Source organism: Mesoplodon mirus (genome assembly GCF_964341445.2).
Source record: "Mesoplodon mirus genome assembly, chromosome: 14".
Classification (NCBI taxonomy): domain Eukaryota; kingdom Metazoa; phylum Chordata; class Mammalia; order Artiodactyla; family Ziphiidae; genus Mesoplodon; species Mesoplodon mirus.
Window position 1 is genome coordinate 79,108,442 of NC_138990.1, and position 10,183 is coordinate 79,118,624.

The 10,183-nt window shown below is 50.6% G+C and overlaps 1 long non-coding RNA gene across 1 annotated transcript; it reads right to left on the reverse strand.

The window, feature by feature from the left end:
• Positions 1–1,108: 1,108 nt before the first annotated feature.
• Positions 1,109–2,016, reverse strand: LOC309815375. The gene is made up of 2 exons (XR_014295853.1): positions 1,648–2,016; positions 1,109–1,334 (listed from the first exon to the last, which is right to left on the reverse strand). It is a non-coding gene; the product is annotated as an uncharacterized lncRNA (long non-coding RNA).
• Between the last annotated feature and the right edge of the window lie 8,167 nt (positions 2,017–10,183).

The following is a 10,183-nucleotide window of genomic DNA, read 5'->3' on the forward strand; positions in this document are numbered from 1 at the left end:
TCTCTGCTGCAGGAGGAAAGACTTATAAGCACTTGGTCCTTAGAAGGTTCAAACTTGAGTTTTGTGTTCTTTTTTCCCAAGGGACGTGGAAAAATTGAAAAGTGGTCATTTCTCAACTGCTTTTCCTTATAGCCATGGGGAGGGAGAGATTGCTGGATCTAAGGTCTGTCTCCAAGCAGCAAAATGGGAAAAGAAAGGAATAAGCAGCAAAAAAAAAAAAAAAGAAGTGTTTAAAACACTCTTTGAAATGTTTTATAGCAAATTTCTTTCAAGGAAGGGGGTTCAAATGGGCTGACCATTTGGTCACTGAGAGAAGCCCTACCAAACGTATTCCCCCAAACAGTGGGTTTTTGACAAAGGTTTCTGGAGTTTTCAGGCTGAGAACTATCTCCTTGCCAGGCTGTGTGGGTCTTGCTTCATCTTCCTCTTTTTTCAGCTCCCCCGTGGCCACCTGTTTCCGAGGAGCTCGGTTCTCATAATGATAAGGAAACCTAGAGGCTGACAATAAAGCCGATTTCCCAGAATCTCAGGTACCGAGAGCGGAGAGGGGTGGGGACTTCTTGGACATGAGCGCACATTAGCTGATGAAATGCTGCTCATGTGCCCACAGCTCTGTTCAGCTCCTGGTGACAGGGAAGGAAGCCAATTTCGCTGGGAAATACTGAAGAGGTTTTCGCCATGTTTTCATGGGAAGGGCCAAGCTTCCACACGCTGGAAACAAGCGCCAGACTCAAATGAACCTGCAGCTGGGACTGTTTTTTTTCTACTGAAAGCGCTCGATCAGTTCCTAACCGTGGGAACTGCATTAGATCCATAGCCCCATAACTCTCATTTGGATGTTTGTCACCTGAGCACTTGAGGTCATCTGTGGACGAGGTCTGTCAGCCCAGGCATCGCCTCCCTGAGACCACTGGCTTCTGAAGTATACTTCGGATTGGTGTGAGACTTATCATTTCAAATGAAGCTTTGTAACTTGTCTGGATAGTGCTTAGCCCATTTCATAATACACAACCTATGAGCAAGGCGTCCTTGTTCTAGCCCAAGAAGATAATAATAGCAACCATTATGTATTCGTTTTCCATTGTCATGTAATGAATTATCTCCAAACTTAACTGCTTCAAACAATAACCATTTATTACCTCACACAGTTTCTGTGGGTCAGAAATTCTCCTTAGCTTGGCAGATGCAGTTCAGGGTCTCTTACAGAAAGGTCTTAGTCACAGTATCAGCAGGGGATGCAGTCACCTGAAGGTCTGACTGGGGCTGGAGGATCCACTTCCAAGATGGCTCCCTCACCTGGCTGGTAACTTGGGGCTGCTGTTTCAGCTCCTAAACTATGTGAAGGCATTACTCTGATTAAATTTTTAAAATACACAGTCAACTAAGTAAGTAAATATTCACTAGGAGAGATCTAAAACCAAATTTCCCTACCGTTGTAATGTCGTCTGCTCTGCTTTATGCTGCCCCCTGTCTCCTCTGGGTACACATCTATCTCCCCCACTGAGCTGCATGTGCCTCAGGGTCAGGAGCCTTGGGTTATTCATATTTCCAAAGCTCCCCTCTTCCTCCATTGCCCAGGAGTTTGCCCACCATGACACACACGGAAGGGGTTCAACACCAAAGAAAGTCAATAGAATTGCTTCCTACCTGCATTCCATTCCATAGGGGGGGGAGATGCAGATTCTGAGGAGAATCTCAATTAGAGTGAGCAATTGGCCTTCAATGAGAGTGAGCAGAAACACAGATCTCCATTGTCCTGGTTCGGTGCCCCCAAAGGGACTCATGACATCGGGGTGCCGAGAGGGGTGGGTGCTAGGAATGAAGGAACAGGAGCAGAGACCTCACTGATTTCTTTTCTGAGCTGGATCAGGGGCTTCCCTCTGCCTGGAGTCCCGGGCAGAGTGGGCAGGTTTGAAGGTGGCTGGCCCTCTCAGACGTGGTCCTGAGGGCCGACCTGTGGCCCACCGCCATGGAGAAATCGATCCCTGGCTGAGCTGCAGGAGGCCCAGAGAGAAACAAACCTTTCTCATTGAAAAAGCAAAATGTGTTCTTTCCCACCCAGACTGCTCCCCGTCGGTGCATCCTGCACAGGCGTTGGCAGGAAGGGGTGGGGGGAGGAAGAAAAAGAGGAAGGAGGGCATTTCCTCTCACAGACTGCGTTGCCAAAGCAACTGCTCTAAGATTCCTCTTCTCTGTGGGTCTTCCAGACAGTGTGGCCTGGCTACGTGTCCAGAAAAGACTTTCTCATGTGGCATTCCCACTCGAGAATGTACTTCCTCCCCGCTCTGCTTCCGTGTCTCTGCTGCTGCTTGCCCACCCTTTCCAGGGTGAACACTTTCCTCCCTGCTCTCCACTTCGGCCAGGCTGGTTCGTCTTTCAAGGCCTGAGTAAGTCAGGACTCCTTTGGCTGCCCAGGAAAGAAACCCACTTCACGTGGGCTTACACTAGAAAAAGAATGTAGAATGTATGGGCATAGAATTACAATGTGGCCCAGCAATTCCACCCCGAAGTATATACCCCAAAGAATGGAAAACAGGCATTCAAACAAATACGAACACATGAATGTTCATAGCACCCTTAATCACAATAGCCAAAATGTAGAAACAACTCAAATGTCCATCAGAATGGACAGACAAAATGTGGTGTATTCCTTACAGTGGAATAGTATTCAGGCTTAAAAAGGAATGAAATACTTAAACACTCAACAATATGGGTAAACCTTGAAAACAGCATGCTAAGTGAAAGAAACCAGATGCAAAACATCACATGTTGTATGATTCCACTTATATGAAACTTCCTGAGAGGAAGAGGGAATAGGAAGTGATTGCTCGATGGGTATGGAGTTTCCTTTTGTGGTGATGAAAATGCCTTTGGAACTGGATAGAGGCAACTGTTACACAACATCGTGAGTGTACTCAACGCCACTGAACTGCACATTTTAAAACAGTTAATGGTTGAGGGCTTCCCTGGTGGCGCAGTGGTTGAGAGTCCGCCTGCTGATGCAGGGGACACGGGTTCGTGCCCCGGTTTGGGAGGGTCCCACATGCCACGGAGCGGCTGGGTCCGTGCGCCATGACCGCTGAGCCTGCGCATCCGGAGCCTGTGCTCCGCGACGGGAGAGGCCACAGCAGTGAGAAGCCCGCGTACCACAAAAAACAAACAAACAAAAACAGTTAATGGTTGATATTATGTGAAATTTACCTCATTAAAAAAAAAAGCCAATGCTTAAAAAATAAAATCTCATGATAATTTGAGGGGGAGAAAGGACTTTTGGTGGTACACAAAAAGCCCGGGATGGGCCTCATGCCTTCAAACATGGCTAGGTCTCGGGGCTCTGCAAGGCTGTCAAGGTTTTGTCTCCATCTCTCAGATCTGCATGGGATGGGAGAAGAGGGTCACTGCCAGTTCTGTGTCACATCATGCTCAGTGAGCAGAAAGACTTCTTCCTGGCTTGGACCCATCACCTCCATCAGTGTATGGAGACTTCTGACTGATCTGGCTCCAGTCATGGGGTCACCTCTGCGGCCAGCCCACGATGGAGGTCTCGGAGAAGGTGGGAGGTCAGTGCCACCCAAAGCTCATAGGCTGAATGGGGTACTGTGGAGGGGAAGGTGATTCCCCCAGGGAAGGGATGCTGGGTAGCAAAAGTAATTTCCATAGAGCCTTCACTGGCTTTCTTACCATGTTCCCTGGAAGACCCTTCTTTTTTGTCCTACCCTGTGCCACAGCTCAGCTCTTTCCCAGAGCATCTCTGGCTGCTTGGCCCACTGGGACTTCCCTTGCCAACAGCACTACGCTCAAGAGCAGAATCCGCCCCTGTAAGTGGTTGTTTTAATTTGTTCAATCTTTACAGAGAGCAACTTGGCACTGTGCACTAAAATTTGAATGTTCTTTTCTTTTGACCCTACAGTTATACTTTCAGGAATACATCCTAAGGAAGAATTCATCAAGAGTGCCAAGATGTATATACATAGGGATAGCCTCTGGGTAATTGTTGATAACAGTGAACATGGAATAACATAAATGATCATCAACAAGGGACGGGTTAAATAAATTATGGTGAAGATGAATGAAGGACAGCCATACAGCTGTTTAAGAGGATAACAAATATCTCCATTTATTGACTTGACCATGAAACTTAATTTTTTAAAAAAGCATATAAAAAGGAAATATAGTGTGTCCCCAAATTTAAAAAACATAACCCTTGTAAATGAGAGGGGAGACCATAAGTTTCAGTCTCTATATGGACTTAATGCATAGCTTAATAGCCAAAATTAATACAAAATAAATTCCATTATTTAATTACATTTCTGGAAGAACATTAAAAGGGCTCCAGGTCATAACCATATCAGCCCATCTCAGAAGCCCCATCCTCCAAGCCCAATTCTCTACACCCTGTAGCTGCTCCAGAGCCTCGAATGTGCTACAATCTGAACACTCTACTGAACTCTAGTCCAGAGGGCTTTTCCCTACTCTGGAACTCGGTCCGTCCCACTGCATTCCTTTATTATATAGATCAATTTAGCTCTTCTCAGCAAGTGATAATTCTTCCTCTCTCTGGAAGAGAGAAGTGAGGGGAAACCAAATAGGCATATTCAGGATTTTCTGCAGTGGGCATGGGGAGGAAGAAGAAGACACTCTGATGTTAATAATTGTACCTCATGTATCTGCATGCATAGAAAATAGTCTGGGAAAAATACGCAAAAATGATATCAGGGCTATCACTGGGGAGTGGGATTAATAGGTGACTTTTTGCTCTTTTCTTTATACTTTTTGTCTGAATTTCTTTTTATAGAACATGTTCTAGCTTTTTTTTTTTTTTAAAGAAGATTTCCTGCTGTGGAACACTTCTTTTTGTTCTTTTTTTTTTTTTCAAGATCCAGCAAAGGATAAAGAAAATTGAGACCCCGAGTCCATCCTCAACACAGGATGATTTCTCTTTTTCTCTTTAATTTTGGAACTTTTAAAAAGTAACCCTCCCTTCACATATTACGAGAAATATGAATAAAAGAACATTCCTTAGTAGGTTTATAAAGTTTACCCATAACATGAGCTACTATGTGGATGCATTTAAAATAAAGCAGGCTGGGACCTCCTTGGTGCTCCAGTGATTAAGGCTCCGTGCTCCCAATGCAGGGGGCCCGGGTTCGATCTCTGGTCGGGGAACTAGATCCTGCATGCCGCAACTAAGAGCCCGCATGCCACAACTAAAGATCCCACATGGGGCAGTGAGATCCTGCGTGCAGCAACTAAGACCCAGTGCGGCCAAATAAATAAATATAATTTTCAAAATAAAATAAAATAAAATGAAGCAGGCTGAGCCTGTGATGTAAGGATTGAGCTAGTCCTGAGGGCGAAGCTCAGTCCTGCCACAGCCTGGGGCTGGGGGCTGGGTGCTGGGCTCCCTCAGCAGCTGCCCCTACCAACTCCCTTCCTTCGAACGGGAGCTGGCTCCTGCAGCCTGGTCCTGGTCGCTGCGTGCTGCGTTGCAGTTTCCAGAGCACCTCGTGAGAGCCTCCAAAGGGCCTGAGTGACCTTGGCCTTGTGTGAAGCCAAGTGGGAACTCTCCCCTCTGCAGACTTGCTGTGCGAGAGCTCTGCTGTCTGAGCCGGGTAAAAATGACCCTGCTGCCAGGTTTCCTCTTCCTGCTGGGTCCCTCCCCGCCTCCTCTGCCACCTCCCCTGGGTCCTCTCTGGCCAGCTCAACTTTTGTGTCTGGGCCAGGTGGGGGAAAAGCATTTGGCTCAGGCCCTTGTTTGTCCGGAGTCCAACATTACCAGGGGTCTCGCCTGGTTTCAAGTATTTCCCGGTGCCTTGCCTTACTCCATAGTCAAGTTTCTAGCCAGGATTTCTTGGCTCTGGGAAAGACAGAGTGCCTGTTGGAGCCTTCTAGGCCTGTGTTTCATTTGCAGCCGCCTGGCTTTGACTGGGTGACGGTCCGGCCCTCCCTGGTCAGCCCGTTCCCTTCTGCTTCGCCAGGAGAGGAGGCCCTTTGTGTCCTCCTGGGGCTTGGGAGGTTGGAGGCTCCTGGTTTCCGTCCCCAGCCCAGTGTCCTGGGTTTATTGCAGCTCCAGCCCAGGCTCGGGGGTGGCAGTGCCTTCCAAGAGAGAGCAGTTCCTGCCTGTCTGGCAAAGGCAAGAATGCCAACCCCAAACAGCCCCGGCCCCTAACTGTTTCTAAGTCAGACCGGGACATGTTCAGCACCTGGCACTCTCCTGCTAGAAATTTCCAGCTGTTCTGATCTTTCACATAGGGCTTGGCAAGGCTGAAAAGGTCTGGAAGGGAATGAATTCAAGAAGCCCGCAGACCATCAGGCCTGGGCTGGTGGGCGCCTCTACCCCTCCCCGCTTAAGGACCCCCCCCCCTCAGACTCCCTGACCACATCCTGCCTTTGGATTCGCCCGGGGCAGAGAGCCTGATGGGGTGCAGGGCCCTGGAGTCCAAGTGCCAGGGAAGAGAGAGCAGTTTACCATGTGACACTGTGCCCTGGCAAGGTGCCCGAGGGTTGCCAGCCCAGTGCGGGAAATGGTGTGAGCTAAGGCTGCAGGTTCCAGAACCTACTTGGGAGCCTGTTCAGGAACTGGACATGGAAGCAAAGATTCAGGGCACCCCTGTTGTTTTCTCATCACCATAGGTGACCCACGCCCTGCCATGATGTGGGAAAGCTGCGAATGTTAAAATAATGCATCCTTGACAAAGACTTCCTCTCTTCCTTTTCTTTCAGACTATAATGCATTTTCTGAGCTCTCCTTAGCTTTTTTTAAGGTACCAGGAGCAAAGGTATACAGATAAATACTTGAGTATTTGTAGCCTGTGGCAGGTAACAGGCAGGAGTGTGTAGTTGTAATCATTGGAAGAGGAAAAAGGCATTGTTGGTGAGAGCTTCCTCTTTATACGTCTTCCACTCTAGTAAGCACAGGAGATAAAATAGGTAGTTGGAAAGGTGCCTGTGCTCCATCCTTCCAGCCCAGCATTTATTTCCCACTCCCTTCCCTGGGGGTTGCTAAACTCCACCAGCCAACTTCTGCCTTGGGAGTGAAGAGCCGCAGGAAACGCCCAGACTGGGGTGTTAAGGAAAGTTGTGTCAGGCTCTTCCCTTGATCCCAGGAATTCCCTGGATGGTGGGTGGGACCCGGATGGTGGGGAGGAGGGGCTGCAGTCTTCATCCGCTGCTGGGCCGGTGGCGACAGGTCCCAATGATTTGGGTTCGGCCTGTCCTCTGGCTAATACAGAAGAACTTGCACACCCTTCGCCTGGATAGGTCCTCACACCGCCCCGCTAAGAGGTGGACAGGGACTAGCCTCACCCACAGATGAGGAAATTGAGGCTCAGAGATTCCACCACTGCCCAAGGTCTCTCAGCCTGTCAAACGCCCAAGAACCCGAGTGTCCTGACTCCCCGGGCTGGGGATGGGTCCCGGCTTGGCCCTCCGGGTGCCGGCTCTGCGCCGATCGCCCAGTCCCCTTTCACAGCCTTGACCTCCCCGGCTCGGGTCGGGGCAGAGATCGGGTGTGTCTGGGCTGGGCCAGGCGGACGGCAGAGCACGCAGGGCACGGAGAACACAGGCCGCGAGCGGGAGTTGGAGGCCGGGCTCGCAGCCGGGCAGGCCTTCGCTCCGGGTGCCCCAGCCTGGCCGGGTGGCGCCGGGAGGGCCCCCGCGGCTCCCAGAGGAGGCTGGGGCCACAGCCATTGGCCGCCGAGCCCTGGGTCGGGAGGGGGAGCGGGCCCAGGCGTCCGGTTACTCGGATCAGCGGCTGCGGGCTGCGGGAGGGGGGAGGGGCGGCCGCTGCAGCTGGCCCGGGTGGGGGTGGGGTGGGTGGGGTGGGGGCGGGGCCTCGGGCAGAAGGACCCTCCCCCCCACCCCCGGGACAGGCCCCTTTCTTGGCCTTAAAGGGAAACCATTACCGCATTTGTATCCAACTCCAGCAGCAAACATTTCTGAAGGCCCATTATGTATCAGGTGCTGTGATGGCCTGGAGCGCGTGCAAAAATGGCATAGCTGGGGTTCTGCCCAAACTTGCCTCTAATTGAGGAAATAAGAAATCCACACGGAAGAAGAACGATGAAGACACCAGGAAGTAGATGATATGGCCTAACCGAGAAACATGAGCACCCAAAGTTATGGGGGTTCCTGGAAAAGGAAGTCCCCCTCCAGGCCAGGGTAATCTGGGAGGCTTCCCCAAAGGGGCCAGTTGTGGCTGCCCCGACACCTTCTCCGGGGCCCACCAATGGCCAGGGAGAGCCATCCTATCCTGCCTCAGGGCCACTGGCCTCGGCCCCATCCCCAGCCCTCCCTGCCTTCCCACGCCCTGCCCCGGCCTCTACTTTCCATCTCCTCCTAGGCTGGAGCCCTCACTTCCTTCCTCCTGAAGCCTGTCTGACCCCTGACGACGCTGCTGCTCCACAGCCCTCTCCAACAGAGGCTCTTTGCTCCTCAGGCCATGCTTCAAGGCCTGGAGATGTCTCCTCACTCACCACTGAAGCTTCCAATCTGGTTCTTATTCTTCCTTCAAAAACCCAGCTCCTATGGAATACATGGCAACAGAGCTTGCTACCCACCACTTCTCATTAGTGTCACCTTATTATCCTTCTGGTTACTTCCTCTGTCCCTTGATGATTTCAGCACTGGGCTCTTTCTCCTCCGCTGTCACCATTCTTGGTGACCTCAGCATCAATTCTGATGACTCGCCCGACACCCTAGCCCCTAAGTCGCTTGACTACCTTAGCCCTAGCGATACATCTCCTGCCCCCTCCTCGTCTCCTGGTCATACCCTAGACCTGGGAACCGTGAGTATCTACACCATCTCTAAAATCTCAGATTCAAAGATCCCACTACCTGCCAGCCCACCAGCTCACTCACTCTGGTCCTTCCAGTCTACTGGCTCTCCCACCTGAGACCTCCAGTCCATCGCTCTACTGTTTTTGCACTATTTGTCTCCCCTCAGGTCTTCACTTATCAGCCAGCTGAGATTCCATGATCTGGCATGGGAAATCTCCCTTGCAAACACTCTAAACTCCTCACACTAGTTTCTCTCCATCGTATTCACCTGGTGAAAACCCAGCTGTGATTAAATCAAACTGGTTACTTCACACCTGCAACCGACTAGTTGAACACTGCTGAAGAAAATTACCCAGCTAGGGCTTCCCTGGTGGCGCAGTGGTTGAGAATCCGCCCGCCAATGCAGGGGATACAGCTTCGAGCCCTGGGATGGGAGGATCCCACATGCTGCGGAGCAGCTGGGCCCGTGGGCCACGACTGCTGAGCCTGCGCTCTGGAATCCGCGAACCACAACTACTGGAGCCTCCGTGCCACAACTACTGAAGTCCACGTGTCTGGAGCCCGTGCTCCGTAACAGGAGAGGCCACCACAATGAGAAGCCTGCACGCCGCAGTGAGGAGTGACCCCTACTCGCTGCAGCTGGAGAGCGCCTGTGTGCAGCAACGAAGACCCAACGCAGCCATAAATAAATAAATAAATTTATTTAAAAAAAGAGAAAGTTATCCAGCTACTGTGGATGGACTCACTTCACATTTATGGCCATAAATTTCCAATGGGCATTTGAACTGCTGGACAATCCCACTACTGTTTCTTAGAAAAGTCCTTTTCTCTCTCCACCATGCAACAATTTCACACTTTTTCCTCTTCCTCATATTTTCAACGCCCCTTCCTCTTTCACTCTCAGCCTGGCCTGGGACTATCCTTCATAGAGAAAATAGGTATAAACAGACCAACTGCCTGCTCTTCCTCCCACCAAAGCCACCAGAATGCCTGCAGCTCTGCATTCCCTCCACCCATCTGTGGCCAAACCCTCCATCTGTGCCCTGGGCCCCTTCCCCTTTCACCAGCGCAAGTATTCCCTTCCTTTCAGGCACCATCAATTTCTGGCTCTTTACTCTATCCTTCCCACTGAAGTCAAACAGGACTTAATATCCCTCAATCTAAAAACATGTTAGCCTTAGCCCGTTTCCTACTGCACCATTTTTCTGCCCCTCTGCAGGGCAGATGGTCCTGGGAGAGTTGTCTATATACTCACACTTCCCTACCTCACCATCTTCTCACCTCCACCCACTCCAGCTGGGCTTTTATCCTTACCATTCCCTTGTAATCGCTCTTATGAGGATGACAGTGACTGAAATCTTGACTAGATTAGTGGCCAGTTTACAGTCCCAATTTCCTCTGGTCT